Source organism: Canis aureus, chromosome X, assembly GCF_053574225.1.
Source record: "Canis aureus isolate CA01 chromosome X, VMU_Caureus_v.1.0, whole genome shotgun sequence".
In the NCBI taxonomy this organism is placed as follows: Eukaryota; Metazoa; Chordata; class Mammalia; order Carnivora; family Canidae; genus Canis; species Canis aureus.
The window spans coordinates 80,956,745-80,978,552 of NC_135649.1; the positions used below are offsets into that span (position 1 = coordinate 80,956,745).

At 39.5% G+C, this 21,808-nt stretch overlaps 1 protein-coding gene and 1 long non-coding RNA gene across 2 annotated transcripts in view; both read left to right on the forward strand.

Moving 5' to 3' along the window:
- SHROOM4 (shroom family member 4) overlaps window positions 1-21,808 on the forward strand; it is a 267,208-nt gene that overhangs the window by 162,991 nt on the left and 82,409 nt on the right. The gene's annotated exons all lie outside the window — the stretch shown is intronic.
- On the forward strand, window positions 14,750-18,017 carry LOC144308770 (uncharacterized). Its single transcript, XR_013375090.1, has 3 exons — window positions 14,750-14,846; window positions 15,585-15,670; window positions 17,723-18,017. It is a non-coding gene; the product is annotated as an uncharacterized LOC144308770 (long non-coding RNA).

Consider the following 21,808-nt stretch of genomic DNA (forward strand, 5'->3'; position numbering starts at 1 on the left):
AAAGATAGAAAGGGATGGAATACTTCGAAACTCATTTTATATGATCGTCTCAATAGATACAGAGAAAGTATTTCACAACATACCGCATCTGATCCTGATCAAAACTCTTCAGAGTGTAGGGATAGAGGGAACATTCCTCCATCTTAAAAGCCATCTACGAAAAGCCCACAGCAAATATTCTCAATGGAGCCTTTCCCCTAAGATCAGGAACAAGACGGGGATGTCCACTCTCACCACTGCTATTCAGCATACTATTGAAAGTCCTAGCCTCAGCAATCAGACAACAAAAAGAAATAAAAGGCATTCAAATTGGCAAAGAAGAAGTCAAACTCTCCGTCTTCACAGATGACATGATTCTGTACGTAGAAAACCCAAAAGACTCCACCCCAAGATTGCTAGAACTCATACAGCAGCAATTTGGCAGTGTGGCAGGATACAAATTTAATGCCCAGAAATCAGTGGCATTTCTATATACTAGCAATGAGACTGAAGAAAGAGAAATTAAGGAAGTAATCCCATTTGCAATTGTACCGAAAAGCATAAGATACCTAGGAATAAAACTAACCAAAGAGGTAAAGGATCTATACCCAAAAAACTACAGACCACTTCTGAAAGAAATTGAGGAAGACACAAAGAGATGCAAAAATATTCCATGTTCATGGATTGGAAGAATTAATATTGTGAAAATGTCAGTGTTACCCAGGGGAATTTACACATTCTATGCAATCCCTATGAAAATTCCATTGACTTTCTTGAGAGAGTTGGAAAAAATCATGTTAAGATTTGTGTGGAATCAGAAAAGACCCCGAATAGCCAAGGGGAATATTAAAAAAGAAAACAATTGCTGGGGGCATCACATTGCTAGATTTCAGGTTGTACCACAAAGCTGTGGTCATCAAGACGGTGTGGTACTGGCACAAAAACAGACACATAGATCTATGCAACAGAATCGAGAACCCAAAAGTGGACCCTCAACTTTATGGTCAACTAATATTCGACAAAGCAGTAAAGACTATCCACTGGAAAAAAGACAGTCTCTTCAATAAATGGTGCTAGGAAAATTGGACAGCCACATGCAGAAGAATGAAACTAGACCATTCTCTTGCACCATACACAAAGATAAACTCAAAATGGATGAAAGATATAAGAGTGAGACCATAATCAATAAAAATCCTGCAGGAGAACATAGGTAACACTCTTTTTGAACTTGGCCACAGCAACTTCTTGCAAGATACATCCATGAAGGCAAGAGAAACAAAAGCAAAAATGAATTACTGGGACTTGATCAAGATAAAAAGCTTCTGCACAGCCAAAGAAACAGTCAAGAAAACTAAAAGACAACCTACAGAATGGCAGAAGATATTTGCAAATGACCTATCAGATAAAGGGCTAGTATCCAAGATCTATAAAGAACTTATTCAACTCAACAGCAAAGAAACAAACAATTCAATATTGAAATGGGCAAAAGACATGAAGAGAAATCTCACAGGGGAAGACATCAGTATGGCCAACATGCACATGAAAAAATGCTCTGCACTACTGGCCATCAGGGAAATACAAATCAAAACCACAATGAGAAACCAGCTCACAACAGTGAGAATGCTGGAAATTAACAAGGCAGGAAACAATCGTTGAAGAAGATGTGGAGAAAGGGGAACCCTCCTTCACTGTTGGTGGGAATGTGAACTGGTACAGCCCCTCTGGAAAACTGTGTGGAGGCTCCTCAAAGAGTTAAAAAGAGATCTGCCCTATGACCCAGCAATCGCACTGCTGAGGATTTACCCCAAGGATACAGATGCAGTGAAACACCGGGACACCTGTACCCCGATGTTTCTAGCAGCAATGTCCACAATAGCCAAACTGTGGAAGGAGCCTTGGTGTCCATTGAAAGATGAATCGATAAAGATGTGGTCTGTATATACAATGGAATATTACTCAGCCATTAAAAACGGCAAATACTCACCATTTTCAATACCCACATTTTCAATGTGGATGAAATTGGAGGGTATTTTGCTGAGTGAAGTAAGTCAATCAGAGAAAGACAAACATTATATGGTCTCATTCATTTGGGGAATATAAAAACTAGTGAAAGGGATTATAGGGGAAAGGAGAGAAAATAAGTGGGAAATATCAGAGACGGTGACAGAACATGAGTGACTCCTAACTCTGGGAATGAACAAGGAGTAGTGGAAGGGGAGGTGGGTGGGTGGATGGGGTGACGTCCACTGAGGGGGGGCACTTGACGGAATGAGCATTGGGTGTTATGCTATATGTTGGCAAATCGAACTCCAGTTTAAAAATATAGAAAAAAAGCAAAAACAAAAACAAAAGAAAAAAGCCCCAATTGCCTCTAGATTTAAGTCCAAAATCTTCATTCCAGCATCGAACACCTTGTATAAATATGTCTAAGTGCCTTTTTTTCTGTCCTTATCTTTCTGAAACCCAAAGGGTTATGTATTAAAAGAATTCGTCTCTTCAGTTGGACATACTGAATTCTTTCATTTGAGGACTAGACCTCATTTCTCAGTACTTCTTGAAGAAATCTTGCTCCTTTGATTGCCACTCTTCCTTTTTCATATATTGTCTGCTTGTTATCCTTCCCTTTGCCCTGCTTCTATGCTCCATGTTTACAGACCAGCTCAGGTCTTTCCAAACTTGAAAACAATCTTTCTCAGACCTATGTTCATCTTTAGATAGTGCTTTTCCCCCCTTTCATAGCTAAACCCTTTTTGAAAAGTTGTCTACCTTCACTATTCCTACTCTACCACCTTCCATTCACAAGTACAAGCTATAACAATCTAACTCTGTCCCCCATCGCATCACTTGAGTGATTCTGGTCAACATTACCAGTGACTTGTTTATTATTTAAGGGAATAAACTTTTTCCAATTCTTATCTTACTTCACTTCTATATTCATGTGCTAAGACTGCCATAATAAAGTACATAAACTAGTACCTTAAAACAATAGAAATACTCTCATAGTTCTGGGGGCTAGATGTCTGAAATCAAGGTGCTGACAAGGCCATTCTCCTGCTGAAGGCTCTAGGAAGGAATCCTTCCTTGCCTCTTCCCAGGTTCTGGCAGTTGCCAGCAGCCTTTGGCATTCCTTGGCATGTGGATGCATCACTTCAGTCTCTGCCTCCATCTGTATCACAGAAATTTTATTGTGGTCTCTGAATCTACATGGACTTTTTATAAGGACACCATTCACTGGATTTAAGGCCTGCTTGAATATAGGGTGACTTCATCTTAACTGATTACATCTACAAAGTTCTGTTTCTTTTTTAACATTTCATTTTTTTTATTGAAGTTCGATTTGCCAACATATAGTATAACGCCCAGTGCTCATCCTATCAAGTGCCCTCCTCCGTGCCCGTCACTCAGTTACCCCATCCCCCTGCCCGCCGCCCCTTCCACTACCCTTTGTTCATTTCCCAGAGTTACGAGTCTTTCATGCTTTGTCACCCTCTCTAATTTTTCCCACTCATTTTCCCTCCTTTCCCTTATAATCGCTTTCACTATTTCTTATAATCCCCGTATAAGTGAAACTATGATGATTATCCTTCTCCAGTTGACTTACTTCACTCAGCATGATACCCTCCAGTTCCATCCATGTCGAAGCAAATGGTGGGTATTCATCATTTCTAGTGGGTAATATTCCATTGTGTGTGTGTGTGTGTGTGTGTGTGTGTGACGTATTCTTTATTTATTCATCTGTCGAAGGACATCAAGACTCCTTCCACAGTTTGGCTATTGTGGACATATTTCTTTTTTTTTTCACATTTAGGTCTTTAATCCATTTTGAGTTTAGTTTTTGTACATGGATTAAGAAAGTGGCCTAGTTTCATTCTTTTTTTTTTAATAAAATAATTTTTATTGGTGTTCAATTTACCAACATACAGAATAACACCCAGCGCTCATCCCGTCAAGTGTCCCCTCAGTGCCCGTCACCCACTCATTCCCACCCCCGGCCCTCCTCCCCTTCCACCACCCATAGTTCGTTTCCCAGAGTTAGGAGTCTTTATGTTCTGTCTCCCTTTCTGATATTTCCCACACATTTCTTCTCCGTTCCCTATATTCCCTTTCACTATTATTTATGTTCCCCAAATGAATGAGAACATACACTGTTTGTCCTTCTCCGATTGACTTACTTCACTTAGCATAATACCCTCCAGTTCCATCCATGTTGAAGCAAATGGTGGGTATTTGTCGTTTCCAATGGCTGAGTAATATTCCATTGTATACATAAACCACATCTTCTTTATCCATTCATCTTTCGATGGACACTGAGGCTCCTTCCACAGTTTGGCTATTGTGGACATTGCTGCTAGAAACATCGGGGTGCAGGTGTCCCAGCGTTTCATTGCATCTGAATCTTTGGGGTAAATCCCCAAAGTGCAATTGCTGGGTCGTAGGGCAGGTCTATTTTTAACTCTTTGAGGAACCTCCACACAGTTTTCCAGAGTGGCTGCACCAGTTCACATTCCCACCAACAGTGCAAGAGGGTTCCCTTTTCTCTGCATCCTCTCCAACATTTGTGGTTTCCTGCCTTGTTAATTTTCCCCATTCTCACTGGTGTGAGGTGGTATCTCATCGTGGTTTTGATTTGTATTTCCCTGACGGCAAGTGATGCAGAGCATTTTCTCATGTGCATGTTGGCCATGTCTATGTCTTCCTCTGTGAGATTTCTGTTCATGTCTTTTGCCCATTTCATGATTGGATTGTTTGTTTCTATGGTGTTGAGTTTCATAAGTTCTTTATAGATCTTGGAAACTAGCCCTTTATCTGATAGGTCATTTGCAAATATCTTCTGCCATTCTGTAGGTTGTCTTTTAGTTTTGTTGACTGTATCCTTTGCTGTGCAAAAGCTTCTTATCTTGATGAAGTCCCAATAGTTCATTTTTGCTTTTCTTTCTTTTGCCTTCGTGGATGTATCTTGCAAGAAGTTACTGTGGCCGAGTTCAAAAAGGGTGTTGCCTGTGTTCTCCTCTAGGATTATGGTGTCTCACATTTAGATCTTTCATCCATTTTGAGTTTATCTTTGTGTATGGTGCAAGAGAGTGGTCTAGTTTCATTCTTCTGCATGTGGATGTCCAATTTTCCCAGCACCGTTTATTGAAGAGACTGTCTTTCTTCCAATGGATAGTCTTTCCTCCTTTATCGAATATTAGTTGCCATAAAGTTGAGGGTCCCCTTCTGGGTTCTCTATTCTGTTCCATTGATCTATGTGTCTGTTTTTGTGCCAGTACCACACTGTCTTGATGACCACAGCTTTGTAGTGCAACCTGAAATCTGGCATTGTGATGCCCCCAGATATGGTTTTCTTTTATAAAATACCCCTGGCTATTCGGGGTCTTTTCTGATTCCACACAAATCTTAAAATAATTTGTACTAACTCTCATGAGAAAGTCCATGGTATTTTGATAGGGATTGCATTAAATATGTAAATTGCCCTGGGTAACATTGACATTTTCACAATATTAATTCTGCCAATCCATGAGCTTGGAATATTTTTCCATCTCTTTGTGTCTTCCTCAATTTCTTTCAGAAGTGTTCTATAGTTTTTAGGGTATAGATCCTTTACCTCTTTGGTGAGGTTTATTCCTAGGTATCTTATGCTTTTGGGTGCAATTGTAAATGGGATTGACTCCTTAATTTCTCTTTCTTCAGTCTCATTGCTAGTGTATAGAAATGCCACTGATTTCTGGGCATTAAATTTGTATCCTGCCACGCTGCCAAATTGCTGCTGTATGAGTTCTAGCAATCTTGGGGTGGAGGCTTTTGGGTTTTCTATGTAGAGTATCATGTCATCGGCAAAGAGGGAGAGTTTGACTTCTTCTTTGCCAAGTTGAATGCCTTTAATGTCTTTTTGATGTCTGATTGCTGAGGCTAGGACTTCCAATACTATGCTGAACAGCAGTGGTGAGAGTGGACATCCCTGTCTTGCTCCTGATCTTAGGGGAAAGGCTCCCAGTGCTTCCCCCTTGAAAATGATATTTGCTGTGGGCTTTTCGGAGATGGCTTTTAAGATGTTGAGGAAAATTCCCTCTATCCATACACTCTGAAGAGGTTTGATCAGGAATGGATGCTGTATTTTGTCAAATGCTTTCTCTGCATCTAATGAGAGGATCCTATGGTTCTTGGTTTTTCTCTTGCTGATATGATGAATCACATTGATTGTTTTACGAGTGTTGAACCAGCCTTGTGTCCCAGGGATAAATCCTACTTGGTCGTGGTGAATAATTTTCTTAGTGTGCTGTTGGATGCTATTGACTAGTATCTTGTTGAGAATTTTTGCATCCATGTTCATCAGGGATATTGGTCTGTAATTCTCCTTTTTGGTGGGGGCTTTGTCGGGTTTTGGAATTAAGGTGATTCTGGCCTCATAGAATGAATTTGGAAGTACTCCATCTTTTTCTATCTTTCCAAACACCTTTAGTAGAATAGGCATGATTTCTTCTTTAAACATTTGATAGAATTCCCCTGGGAAGCCATCTGGCCCTGGACTTTTGTGTCTTGGGAGGTTTTTGATGACTGCTTCAATTTCCTCCCTGGTTATTGGCCTGTTCAGGTTTTCTATTTCTTCCTGTTCCAGTTTTGGTAGTTTGTGGGTTTCCAGGAATGCGTCCATTTCTTCTAGATTGCATAATTTATTGGCGTATAGCTGTTCATAATATGTTCTTAAAATCTTTTGTATTTCCTTGGTGTTGGTAGTGATCTCTCCTTTCTCATTCATGATTTTATTAATTTGAGTCTCCTCTCTCTTCTTTTTAATAAGGCTGGCTAATGGTTTATCTATCTTATTAATTCTTTCAAAGAACCAACTCCTGGTTCTGTTGATCTGTTCCACAGTTCTTCTGGTCTCGATTTCGTTGAGTTCTGCTCGAATTTTAATTAACTCTCTTCTTCTGCTGGGCGTGGGGTCCATCTGCTGTTTTTTTTCTCTAGCTCCTTTAGGTGTAAGGTTAGCTTTTGTATTTGAGTTCTTTCCAGTTTTTGGATGGATGCTTGTATTGCGATGTATTTCCCCCTTAGGACTGCTTTTGCTGCATCCCAAAGATTTTGAACGGTTGTATCTTCATTCTCATTAGTTTCCATGAATCTTTTTACTTCTTCCTTAATTTCCTGGTTGACCCTTTCATCTTTTAGCAGGATGGTCCTTAACCTCCACGTGTTTGAGGTCCTTCCAAACTTCTTGTTGTGATTTAGTTCTAATTTCAAGGCATTATGGTCTTAGAATATGCAAGGGACGATCCCAATCTTTTGGTATCAGTTCAGACCCGCTTTGTGACCCAGTATGTGGTCTATTTTGGAAAAAGTTCCATGTGCACCTGAGAAGAATGTGTATTCAGTTGAGTTTGGATGTAAAGTTCTGCAGATATCTGTGAAATCCATCTGGTCCAGTGTATCATTTAAAGCTCTCCATTCTTTGGAGATGTTGTGCCTAGAAGAGCTATCGAGTGTAGAAAGTGCTAGATTGAAGTCACGAAGTATAAGTGTATTATTATCTAAGTATTTCTTCACTTTGGTTATTAATTGGTTTAAATATTTGGCAGCTCCCAGATTCGGGGCATATATATTGTGAATTGTTAAGTTCTCTTGTTGGATAGATCCTTTAAGTATGAGATAGTGTCCCTCTTCATCTCTCACTACAGTCTTCGGGGTAAATTTTATTTTATCTGATATAAGGATGGTTACCCCTGCTTTCTTTTGAGGACCATTTGAATGGTAAATGGTTCTCCAACCTTTTATTTTCAGGTTGTAGGTGTCCTTCTGTCTAAAATGAGTCTCTTGTAGACAGCAAATAGATGGGTCCTGCTTTTTTATCCCGTCTGAAACCCTGCGCCTTTTGATGGGGTCATTAAGCCCGTTCACGTTCAGAGTTACTATTGACAGATATGAGTTTAGTGTCATCATGATACCTATTCAGTCCTTGTTTTTGTGGATTGTTGCACTGAACTTCTTCTTAAAGGGGAATTTTAAGAGTCCCCCTTAAAATTTTTTGCAGAGCTGGTTTGGAGGTCACATATTCTTTCAGTTGCTGCCTGTCTTGGAAGCTCTTTATCTCTCCTTCCATTTTGAATGAGAGCCTGCTGGATAAAGTATTCTTGGTTGCATGTTCTTCTCATTTAGGACCCTGAATATATCCTGCCAGCCCTTTCTGGCCTGCTAGGTCTCTGTGGAGAGGTCTGATGCTACCCTAATATTCCTCCCCATTAAATTCAGGGCTTTCTTGTCTCTTGCTGCTTTAAGGATCTTCTCTTTATCTTTGGATTTTGCAAGCTTCACTATTAAATGTCAAGGTGTTGAACGGTTTTTATTGATTTTAGGTGGGGTATCTCTCTATTTCCTGGATCTGAATGCCTGTTTCCCTTCCCCGATTAGGAAAGTTTTCAGCTAGGATTTGTTCAAATACATATTCTGACCCTCTGTCCTTTTCGGCGCCCTCGGGAACCCCAATTAAACCTAGGTTTTTCTTTCTCAGGCCGTCATTTATTTCCCTTCATCTGTCTTCATGGTCTTTTAATTGTCTGTCTCCTTTTTCCTCAGTTTCCCTCTTTGCCATCAACTTGTCTTCTATGTCACTCACTCATTCTTCCACCTCATTAACCCTCGTCGTTAGGACTTCTAGTTTGGATTGCATCTCATTCAATTGATTTTTAATTTCTGCCTATTGGATCTAAATTCTACAGTCTTGAAGTCTCTTGAGTCCTTCATGCTTTTTTGTAGAGCCACCAGTAGCTGTATAATAGTGCATCTGAATTGGCTTTCTGACATTGAATTATAATCCAGATTTTGTAACTCTGTGGGAGAGAGGACTGTTTCTGATTCTTTCTTTTGAGGTGAGGTCTTCCTTCTAGTCATTTTGCTCAGTGCAGAGTGGCCAAAAACAAGTTGTATTGGAAAAAGGAGAATAAGAGAGAGAGAGAAGGAAAGAAAAGAGAAAAAGAAAAAAAAACGGAAGGAAAAAAGAGAAGAAAAAGAGAAAGAAAAATAAAGAAAGGTGAAAAAAAAGGGTGGGGGAAGCAATCAGAAATCAAAAAGAAAGAAAAACACGGGGGAGTATCTTCTGATTCTGTATACTTTAAGTCCCTTGACTTCCCCTGGAACTTGTCCTCTAGCTGGTCTTCTGGGGGAGGGGCCTGTTGTGCTGATTTTTCAGGTGTTAGCACTTGGGGGAGCTGCCTGCCCCCTGCCTGGTGAAGGGCTCTGTGGGGGTTGTTTACCCCGTGAGGCCCCTGGAGGAACAACCGCAGTGGCAGGGCCAGCCAGCTCTGGAGCCCTGGATTCAGCCCCCGCAGTAACTCCAGAGCTCTCCGTCTGCAGGGCCTGGAGGCTCCGGGGCGGGTCCGCTGATCTGCTCAGCTCGTGGCAGGAGCGTCTTTGCTGTCCTGGGCCCTCCCGGCCTCTGCCTGTCCCGGGGGAGGCCGGATCCTGGGCTGTGTCCCGGCGCCCTGTGCTCCCGGTCTCCGCTGTTGGATTCGTGCTCCCGGCCGCGCAGCCCCCTCCGCGGAGCCGCGGCCCAAGTCCCTCCGAGCTGCTCCGGTCCTGCTGTGCGCGCTGCAGCCCTTAGGGAGCTCAGCGCGCTCTCCCGGGGGCGCAGGTGTCTGTTAGTGTCCCACGGAGCCGAGGGCATCCCCGCTCTCCTGGGGTCCTGCTCCAACTCCCTGTGAGCCCCTTTCCACCCGGGAAGGTTGGTGCAGCTCCTGTTTTTCCGAGACGGGGCTCTCCTGTCCTGGGGCTCTCCCCCGGCCTTAGCCCGGCTCCTCGCGGGGCCCCTCCCCCTTGGATGCCTTTTGTTTCTTTATTTCTTTTTCCCCCGTCTTCCTACCTTGATAGAAGCGCGAACTCTTCTCACTGTAGCATTCCAGCTGTTCTCTCTTTAAATCTCAGGCCGAATTCATAGATTTTCAGGATAAGTTTAAGGTTATCTAGGTAATTTGGTGGGGACAGGTGATTTGGGGACCCTGCTCTTCCGCCATCTTGCCCCTCCTCTCCGCTGCTATAATTTCTAAATAAGTTTGAGATTCTAAGTGTACATGAATTGGGGTGAGCAACGTTCAACTCAGTACTTCCTTTTTGCAGTACTTAACACTGTTGAACACTGCTTCCTTCTCAAAATTTCTTCTTTCTTCAGCTCCAGTAATACTCATCTTCTCCTGTTTTGTCTGTGGTTTCCCTTGTCTATTTTTTTCAATGGTTCTCTTCCTCAATCTTCCCCATAAGTATTATATCCTCCAAAATTCAGCACAAGGTTCTCTACTCTACTCACACTACATATTCTGGGTAATTTTAAATTATTATCCTGATTTTACGTAGTAAGACTTTTAAATCCCATTTTATCCCACACTACTCTCCCATATATCCCACTTGTTTCTGGACTTCCCCATTTATATGCCCCTATAGTTATTTCAAAATATCCACATATATATATTAAGCTCATTAACCTCCATTTCCAACACCTGATTCTCCCTCCAGGTACTTCTATGTAAGTAAATAGTTCACAATGAACTCAGCTTTTTAAACTACTCACTTCTGTATCTATTGATCAAGTCTTGCCAATTTTTACCTACTGACTAATTCTCAAATTTCCCCTCTCTTGTTTGTTCAGTATAGTAGTCTCTCAACTAGTTTATCTATCTTCAGTATTGTCATGTTCCCTACTTCCTGAATTTATTCTCCACCCTGCAGAGAGTCCTCTTTTTAAATGTAAATCTGGTCTTGAAACCCTTATTCACCAAAGCCTTCAACATTCCCTATTTTGTTCAGGATAAAATCCAAAGTCTTTAATTTGGTTAAACAAGGCCACTTAGAATATAATCCTTATTTATCACCATTCAAGGTCACACTGTATGCTATAGCCATATCCACTCCATGTACTTCTCCAACTATAATACTGTCTTTCCTTTTAAAAAATTATTTAAATTTAATTTAGGTGACATATACTGTATTATTAACTTCAGGGGTACAATTTAATGATTCATCAGTTGCATAGAACACCCAGTGCTCATTATATCAAGTGCTGTCCTTAATGCCTATCACCCAATTACCCCATCCCCCCATCCACCTCCCCTCCAGCAACCCTCAGTTTGTTTCCTATAGTTAAGAGTCTCTTATGGTTTGCCTCCTTCTCTGTTTCATCTTATTTTTCCTTCCCTTCCCCTATTTTGTTTCTTAAATTCCACATATGAGGGAAATCATATGGTATTTGTCTTTCTCTGGCTGGCTTTTATTTCGCTTAGCATAATATCCTCTAGTTCTATCCACATCACTGCAAATGGCAAGATTTCATTCTTTTTGATGGCTGGGTAATATTCATATATATATATATATATATATATATCTCACATGTTATATATATATATATATATATATATATATATATATATATTCACATCTTCTTTATCCATTCATGGACATCTGGTCTCTTTCCATAGTTTGGCTATTGTGGACCTTGCTGCTATAAACATTGGAGGGGTATGTGTGTACATGCCCCTTCAAATCACTGTTTGTATCCTTTGGATAAATACCAAATAGTGTAGTTGCTGGGTTGAAGGGTAGTGCTATTTTTTAACTTTTTAAAAAACCTCCATACTGTTTACCAGAGTGGGTTCACCAGTTTGCATTCCCACCAACAGTAACATCATCTTTCATATCTCTGTGTCTTTTCACATTCCATTCCTTATTCCTGGAATCACCACTGTCCCTCTTCTTTGCTTAGCTAACTCTTATCCAACACTCAAGAGTTGACCAAGGCTTTACTACTTCTAAGACTCTTTCCTTAGCAATTTCATCCTGGGACTGCATTAGATTTTCCTCCCTTAAACAACATCCCCCAATTTCTTCTATCTGGAACTGTCTATACTATTGTAACATCCTGTTTACCCATTTGTTTCCCCCTGTAAATTTTGGTCAGTGTCCATGTGTTATTCATCCTTATATCTCTAGCATAGCCACCATAGTGCCTAACAGGGTTATAAGCTCGATACTCACTGAATAGCTAACTGAATTGAATGAATGTGTGCCAAGCAAGGGCAATCAGGGTTACTGGAGTGAGGATTAAAAGCTGGGAATACCTGGGTGTTAGGTTGTCAGACTTACAAATACTTCAAAATTGAGGAGGTTGGTTCAGTAAAGGAAATAAGTATGAGTCACAGATGAGTCCAAAATTTCTTGCTTAATAGACTATATGGAGTTAAAAGAACTAGCACTTAGTGAGTACCTACTAGGTACTGAGCATTTGACTCAGTATTTTATATACCTTGTATCAGAAGGAAGGAAAGTAATGAGTCTCATTTTAGACATGTGGAGTTTTAAGAGTCTGTAAGACCTCTGAGTATAAATATCCAGCAGGCCATTGTAACTGTTATTTTTGGGTACAGGAAAGAAACAAGGACTCAATAATTAGATTGGAGGTTATTTGGATAGATGGTAATTGCAGCCATGGAGCCAGGGTGAGGGGAGGATCTTCCAAAAAGGGTGGTATAGAAGGGAAGGAACATTTTGGAGTCATTTTCTGTGAATTAATGCTTTGAGACTAGATGAAATGATTAATGGAGTTAAATGTAGATGGCTAAGAGAAGAAGTCCTTGGACTGAACTCAGGATTTAGAGGTAGGGCAGATAAGGAACAGGCAGAAAAATAAACTGAGAAGTGGCCAATGTGGTTAGAAGGAAAACTAAAAGAGAGTGATGTCCCATAGCTCAAGTGAAGAAACTGATTCAAGAGGGAGTAGTCAACTGTGTCAAATGTTGATGAGACAGTAATTCTGAGAATTGACTATTGATTTTGGCAACATGAATGTCATTGGTAACCTTGACAGTAAAATGTTGGAGACAAAGCCTAAATTGTTTTATGAAAAAATGGGAAGCGAAAAAGTGAAGGCTGTCTTTTTTAGGCATTTATCTGTGAAGGGTAGAAAAAAGTGAAGTATTAGCTGGAAAGCAATTGGGATCAAGAAAGGGATATTTTCTTTTAAGTAATGTATATTAATTATCTGTTTGCTAATGGGATAACCCAGTAGTGAGGGAGAAATTGATGGTATAGAAAAGAAAAGATAATTTTAGTCACAAGTTCCTTGGGGAGGTCAGAGCAGATATGGGGGTATTGAACTTTGATTTAAAAAAATAATTATATGTATTAAGAAGAAGTAAGACAAATTATGTTGCTGATGTACTAATGGAAAGATAAGGATGTTCTCAGTGCTTCTCTTTTTTAACCAAATGCAAGGGAAGCCATCAGTCAAGAATGAGAGGAGAAAGGGCATATAAAAGATTTTAAAAAGGCAATAAGAGATGTAGGAGGGGACATATGGGAGACTGCTGTCATGAAAACCAATGGCAGGGGTAAGATGTCATGAAGGAGCAGGCCATTGATCAAGACTGTTAAATGTTCTTGCATTCAAGTTGTATGAATATTGGAAAGAGGCTGTTGGGTTTGCCAATTAGGTTGTTGGTTGACGTTAGCAGAAGAGGCTTCATTAAAATAAATTCAGTGAAAGGTAAATGGGAGGTAAAGAATTTATGAACACAATAGTCTATAGAAAAGGAGGTGGGGTATAAATTGAAGAGAAGGACTTGTCTCTTTTATTAGACTGAAAATTCCTTGTGGAAGAGGAATATGTCAGATTCACATGGTTTACCTAGTGACTTGTACAGTGTATGACTCTGCTGGTTTCCAATAAAGGTTGACTTTGTGAATAAATAAATGAATTCTGCACTCAGAGTCAACAAAATTTTCTAAGATGTTCTTTTGAATAATTGGATCCATTCTATCCTCAAAACATGTAGTTGAAAAAAAAATAACTATAAAGAGGTGCTTCTGTATCCTAGAGGAATAGAAGAATGAAAATTACAAAGGAGGTAGTTGAGATGTAATCTGTGGTCTCTGGATACTCATACCACTGCCCAGTATATAGACAGAAACCTGGAAGATCTGACCCCAGAACTGCAAGAAATTACTGACCTTCCTTGACTTATGATGGTGCTATGTCCTGATAAACCCATCATAAGTTGAAAATATTCTAAGTTGAAAGTGCATTTGGGCAGCCCGGGTGGCTCAGCTGTTTAGCACTGCCTTCAGCCCAGGGCCTGATCCTGGGGAACCGGGATCGAGTCCCATGTTGGGCTCCCTGCATGGAGCCTGTTTCTCCCTCTGCTTGTGTCTCTGCCTCCCTCTCTCTCTCTCTCATAAATAAATAAAATCGTTAAAAAAGAAAGTGCATTTAATAAAGCTAACCTACCAGACATCATAGCTTAGCCCTACCTTAAACCTGCTCAAAACATTTGCATTAGGGCAGCCCAGGTGGCTCAGCGGTTTAGCGTTGCCTTCAGCCCAGGGCATGATCCTGGAGACCCGGGATTGAATCCCATGTCGGGCTCCCTGTATGGAGCCTGCTTCTCCCTCTGCCTGTGTCTCTGCCTCTCTCTCTCTCTCTCTCTCTCTCTCTCTCTCTCTGTGTCTCTCGTGAATAAATAAATAAAATCTTTTAAAAAAATTTGCATTAGCCTACAGGTAGGCAAAATCACTTAACACAAAGCATATTTTACAATAAAGTATTGAATAGCTTATAATTTATTGAATACTAAAAGTAAAAAACAAAATGGTTGTATATGTACAGAATGGTTGTAAGTGTATCATGAGAGTTTAATACCCTCATGATTGCATGGCTGACTGGAAACTGCGGCTATCCAGCATTATGACATATACTATCCAGCATTATGACATATACTATATGTCACTAACCCAGGAAAAGATGAAAATTCAAAGTTCAAATGATGGTTTCTACAGAGTATGTATTGCTTTCACACCATCATAAATGCAAAAAAGTCATAAGTTGAACCATTGTAAGTTGGGAACCACCTATAGATGGCATTCTCTACATAGGGTAGGAAATACTGAGGTGGCTGCATGTTGTGGTGAGGTTGTAGAGTTTCCTCTGCCAAAGTTATCTTGAGTCACCAAACGGACTCTTAGAGATGGGAGGAAACTGGGTATGATAGCTATGTAGCTATATTTTAAGGGTATAAATACAACAATAAATGAGGATTGCATAGACTGGGAATCAGAGTAGATGATGGCATAATTAGATGAAATCAAGACAAGGGCTATTTAGCCTGACTATCAGATAAACCATCTTGACACTGAAAATTACTGGATTGTGGGCTAACCTTTGAGAGGAAATGGTGGAAACCCTGCCACTGAGTCACTTATAATTATTTACAAATAGGCAGGACAATGTAGTTGAGAAATAATGTGGTACAATACAAGGAATGGTTTTGTTCAGTTCCCAAAGGGATGGACTGGATATGACCTAATAGCTTTTTCCTACACTAATTTGGTTGGTTGTGTCAGAGAAAAGTCTGGTCGAACATTTTGTTTTTCCCCTGTTGAGTGAATCATACTTACATTGAACATAAGGATATAAATTTGAGAATGCCCATTGATTAGGCAGATGATAGAATGTCGACAGGGAGGGCAACAGATTGGAGAAGACTCAAACTAAGCTGAAACTAGAAGGGTTGGTCAGGAATAGGTAAAGCTCCCTAAAGACAGGACCTTGTATTGTTCACCATTGATTTCAGGACATGACTCCAGAGCATGAATGAGTGAATGACACCTTGGGAAGAAAACTTTGAACACCAATATAATTCAAGCAATGGACTGACAGGTGAAATATGTTCCTTAATATCTCTGAGTCAGTTTTCTTACATTTTCAATGGGTTCTTCTGGGGATGAAATGGAGCATATAGATAAGATACTTGAGATTTGACATCTAAGAAGTATTATCTGTCTTTCCCCTTTATTTTTCCAGACTTAATCTCTACAGACAAGTCAGACTTTATGTTTGACAACATTGAGAAAAGAGAAAAATATGCCTTTCTCTTAAAATAATAATACATATTCATGTTAAAACAGCTGAGGTGGGCAGCCCCCGTGGCGCAGCAGTTTAGCGCCGCCTGCAGCCCAGGGCGTGATCCTGGAGACCCTGGATCGAGTCCCACGTCGGGCTCTCTGCATGAAGCCTGCTTCTCCCTCTGCCTGTGTCCTGCCTCTCTCTTTCTCTCTGGGTCTCTATGAATAAATCAATAAAATAAAAATAAAAATAAAAATAAAATAAAATAAAATAAATAAAATAAAATAAAATAAAACACCTGAGGTTAACAGTAACCAACACTGCAGGCAATTTTAGAGCAATTTTTTAAAAACAACAAACAGCTAAGGCACTACCAGGTATGATACTCTGACTTGGCTTTTATCAACTCATCCTGAATCATAATTCAAACAAAACAAAAAAGCTCTTTGACAACATGTTCTCATCCTTGGGATTAACTCAGTATCCAAAATAGTCTGCCTCTCTCAGATTAACTGTAATTCACACTATGTTGGCTACAGATGAGCTGTTTCCCTAGCCTTAGCCATTGGAGCTAACCAGTGAGAAACTCCAAATTTACTTTTTCAACCTCCTTGCTCCCAGATTTCCTTCTATCATTTTTCTGTCCTTCCATATCAGACAGAATTTACAGGGAAACGAATAGCTTCATTAAAGAAATAAAAATCTTTTTTCTCTCTTTCCCTAAGCAGGAGACATTTTCTATTTTTCTATATTGTATTTCTTTTCTTCCTTCCACTTTACTGCTTTTTAAACAGGAGTTAGAAGATACTAGTTTAATTTGGACCCAATAACTGGACTTAATATCCCAAGGTATTTTACCTCCTTTAGCAACACTGTCTGACACGTTTTTTCTCTGAAATGTTTTCTTCAAGGGCTTTTTTGAACAATGTTTAAACACAGTTTTTGGTTAGAGAGTTGAAGTGATCCTACCATAAGAGCTAAAAATGGGGGAACCCTGGGTGGCGCAGCGGTTTGGCGCCTGCCTTTGGCCCAGGGCGCGATCCTGGAGACCGGGGATCGAATCCCACGTCAGGTTCCGGTGCATGGAGCCTGCTTCTCCCTCTGCCTGTGTCTTTGCCTCTCTCTCTCTCTCTGTGACTATCATAAATAAATAAATAATTTTTTTAAGAAAAAAAAAGAGCTAAAAATGGGTGCAGAGAGTTTGGTGAGCAATTCAGGAAGTGCTATAAAATGACTAATGGATAGGAAAGTCATGCAAGTGAAGGCTTTGTAAAAGAACCAAGATTATTCAATCCAGAGAATATAAAGTTTTCAGTACCTTAGAAATAGCCACTGGCCATGGATGGTTTAAAAAACAAAAAATGCCAACTTAATTAATTCCACTACAAATTTAATGTTCACGGAAGATTGTTGCCTTGCAAAGTATATAAGCTGTGTGTTGGGTTATTTATATATTTGTTTTGTAAGACAGGAAGTAATGACTTAATAACTGCTTTTAAGTACTGAAATAACTCTGTAGAAAAAAAAAAAAGATCCGCTTTTCTATAGTACCATAATTGTGCCCCATGGTCTCCCTTATCCATCCCTTTTTTGTTGTCAACCCTAAGACTTCCAATCAGCGACTTCATTTTTTTTTTGAAAAATTTACTTTTCCATGCTGTCCATCCCAGAAAACACATTCTGTGATATACACAACAGGATGTCTGTTGTGTTTTTCCCTCATTAAGGACAGCACAAAAAGAAATGCATCATTTGTAGCTAGGGCTTCTAGAGGACTTCTAAATCACTTTCTGTAGTCAGTGATAATTTACCAAAGAAAGCTATGGAATTTTCTTTACTGACCTCAGCAGATCCTTACCTCCCCAGAGATGCCATGCTGAGACTGAAGAGAAGGGAGTTGGCAGCAATTGCTGAGAAATGGATCAAGCCAGAATTCTCTTAATGCATTGAGGGGAATCTAAATTACTTTTGGTGAAGACTGAATGGCAAGCAGTCAAAAAAAAAGAACATTGGAGGCAGCCCCGGTGGCTCAGCGGTTTAGCACCGCCTTCAGCCCAGGGTGTGGTCCTGGAGACCCGGGATCGAGTCCCACATCAGGCTCCCTGCATGGAATGGAGCCTGCTTCTCCCTCTGCCTGTGTCTCTGCCTTTCTCTCTCTCTCTGTGTGTCTCTCATGAATAAATAAATAAAATCTTTAAAATAAAAAAAGAACATTGGACTTTGCTCCATCAGTTTCTTTTTGTCCCTCACACATGCACACACATAACCCAGCTCCTCAGTCTGTCCTTTCAATATGTAACAATTTACTGCCATGGCTTCAACTACCTGAATACTGATGCCTTTCAATTTACATCTCTAGCTCAGAACTATTTTCTGAATACCAACCTCATATTTCCAGTTGTTCAAAGGATATTTTTGTCTAGAAACACAGCTTCTCAACCTCAGCATGTCTTGATATGACCCCTCCATCCCAAAAATAAGAACTCCCTTTCTTTCCTGTCCCCAGTCTCAATGAATAGTCCTCGTTCCCTAAAGTAGGACTTAGAGAAGCATCTCGAGCCCTCCTTTATCTTAGCTACACATTTCACTTTTATCTAAGCAGTTAGCAAACCCTTTTGAATCTACCTCAAATATGTCTTCTTTCACATCTCATGACTTTTAGCCTCCTTGAGCATCTTAACCATTTTCTGAACACACAGTATCCTTTCACAACTCTTTGCCTTTCCGAGAGTGATCACTCTGCTTGTAATAGTCTCCCACTCCTTTACCTGGTAAGCCCCTACTCAGTGATAAAGGGTCCTACTATATATTACAAACCATTCCTTATTCCTGTAAGACACCTCATGGTTCTTTCCTCTGTGGATTTACCATATCTCATCATAACTATCAGTTTAGGTATCTCTTTTTCCCTGTTAAACTATGAACTTGGTGAAGGCTGGGACAGCATCTTAATCATATTAAAAGTTGTAGCACCTAGGACATAATAGTCTGTGGTAATAGTTAATAAAGAATGAATGATGTACCCGAAATCCAATTTATCAATGTTTCTTTTAATGGATCACATTTTTGGTGTCAAGTTTAAGAACTATTTGCATAATCCTGTATTCTAAAGATTTTCTCCTTTCTTTTTTTTCTAAAACATCTATAGTTTTATGTTTACATTAGATCCATGATCCATTTTTAGGGTTTTTTTTTGTGTGTGTGTGTGAGACTTACATTGAGGTTCAATTTTAGGCCAGCAGTTATCCACTTGTCACAGCACCATTTGTTGGAAAGGCTATCTCTCCTCCATCAAATTGTTTTTGCAATTTTGTCAGATATAAGCTGAGTGTATCTGTTTGGGTCTATCTCTGGATTTTTTTTATTTTGTTCCTAGTTCCTCTGCCTTTCTAGAATAATTGTGTCTATACATGCAAAACATCTTGATGAAATTTTGATAGGAAATGCATTAAATCTCTATATGAGTTTGGAAAGAATTGACATCTTTACTATATTGAGTCTTCCAATCTATGAACACAGTGTGTCTATTTAGATCTTTTATTTATTTCATCAGCATTGTTGTAGTTTTCAACATACACGTGTGTCCTATACATGTTCTTTTAGATTTATACCTATTTCATCTACTTTGCAGCAGTTGTAAATGTTATTTTAAAAAATTTGCTTCCCTATGATCATTGTTAGTGTATAGAAATGTTTTTGTGTGTTGATCTTGTATGCTTCAACTTTGCTGAACTTATAAGTTCTTAGAGTTTCTTTTGTTTGGGTTTGTTTTTGTCTTTAGATTACTTGGGATTTTCTATATATGTCATCTGCAAATAGGGGCAGTTTTATTTCTTCCTTTTCAATCTGAATGGTTTTTATTGCTTTTACTTACTTATAATGTTGGCTCTAAATTCCAGCTCTGTGTTGAATAAGAGCATGAGAGGAGATAGCCTTTACTTGTTTCTGATCTTAGACGGAAAGCATTCAGTCTTTCATTATTAAGTGTGATGCTAAGAGTAGGATTTTTGTAGATGCTCCTTATCAAATTGATGGAGTTCCCCTTTATTCCATGTATGCTGAGAGTTGTTATCATGACAGGATGTTGGATTTTATCAAATGCTTTTTCTGCATCAATGTATGATTGTATGAGTTTTCTTCTTTAGCCAATTGATATGATATTACATTGACTGATTTTTTGAAAATTAAACCACCTTTATATCACAGGAATAAACCCCACTTGGCCACATTATATGACTCTTTTTATATATTGCCAATTCTACTTTCTGATATTTTGCTAAGGACATTTAAATTAAAAGTCATTATTCATGAGGTCTGTATTTTATATTTTACAATATCTTTGGTGTCTATATCAGGGTGACACTAGCTTCATAAAATGAATTGAGAAATGTTCCCTCCTTTTGGATTTTCTGGAAGATATTGTGTAGAATGGGCACTAATTCTTTTAAGTACTTGGTAGAATTCTCCAGGAAAACTATCTGGTCTTGGGATTTCTTTTGTGATAATTTTAAAATTATGAATTAAATTTCCCTAATAACTATAGGAGTATTCACATGACCATTTCATTGGGTAAACAGTGGTAGTTCATAGTTTTCAAGGAGTTGATCCAATTTATCTAAATTGTCAGACTTATGTATATTATTCATAGGATTCCCTTATTGTCTTTTTATATGTATTTTTATTGAAGTTCGATTTGCCAACATATAGCATAACAACCAGTGCTCATCCCATCAAGTGCCCCCTCAGTGCCTGTCACCCAGTCATCCCAAACCCCCGCCCACCTCCCTTTCTACCACCCATTGTTCATTACCCAGAGTTAGGAGCCTCTCATATTCTGTCACCCTCACTGATATTTCCCACTCATTTTCTCTCCTTTTCCCTTTATTCATTTCCCTATTTTTTATATTCCCCAAATGAATGAGACCATATAATGTTTCTCCTTCTCTGATTGACTTACTTCACACAGCATGATACCCTCCAGTTCCATCCACCTTGAGGCAAATGGTGTGTATTTGTCATTTCTAATGGCTGAGTAATATTCCACTGTATATATAGACCACATATTCTTTATCCATTCCTCTTTCGATGGACACCAAGGCTCCTTCCACAGTTTAGCTATTGTGGACATTGCGGCTTTAAACACTGAGGTTCAGGTGTCCCAGCTTTTCACTACATCTGTATCTTTGGCATAAATCCCCAGCAGTACAAATGTTGGATCGTAGGGAAGTTCTATTTTTAACTCTTTGAGGAAGCTCCACACAGTTTTCCAGAGTGGCTGCACCAGTTCACATTCCCACCAAGAGTGCAAGAGGGTTCCCCTTTCTCCACATCCTCTTCAACATCTATTGTTTCCCATCTTGTTAATTTTCCCCATTCTCACTGGTGTGAGGTGGTACCTCATTGTGGTTTTGATTTGTATTTCCCTGATGGCAAGGGATGCAAAGCACTATCTCATGTTCTTCTTGGCCATGTCTATACTTTCCTCTGTGAAATTTCTGTTGCTGTGTTTTGCCCATTTCATGATTGGATTGTTTGTTTCTTTGCTATTGAGTTTCATAAGTTCTTTATAGATCTTGATACTAGCCCTTCATCTGAAATGTCATTTGCAAATATCTTCTCCCATTCTGTAGGTTGTCTTTTAGTTCTGTTGACTGTTTCTTTTGCTGTGCAGAAACTTTTTATCTTGATGAAGTCCCAATAATTCATTTTTGCTCTTGTTTTCCTTGCCTTCATCGATGTATCTTGCAAGAAGCTGCTGTGGCCAAGTTCGAAAAGGGTGTTGCCTGTCTTGTCCTCTAGGATTTTGATGGGTTCTTATCTCACATTTAGATCTTTCATGCATTTTGAGTTTATCTTTGTGCATGGTGTAAGAGAATGATCTAGTTTCATTCTTCTGCACATGGCCGTCCAATTTTCCCAGAACCATGTATTGCAGAGACTGTCCTTTTTCCA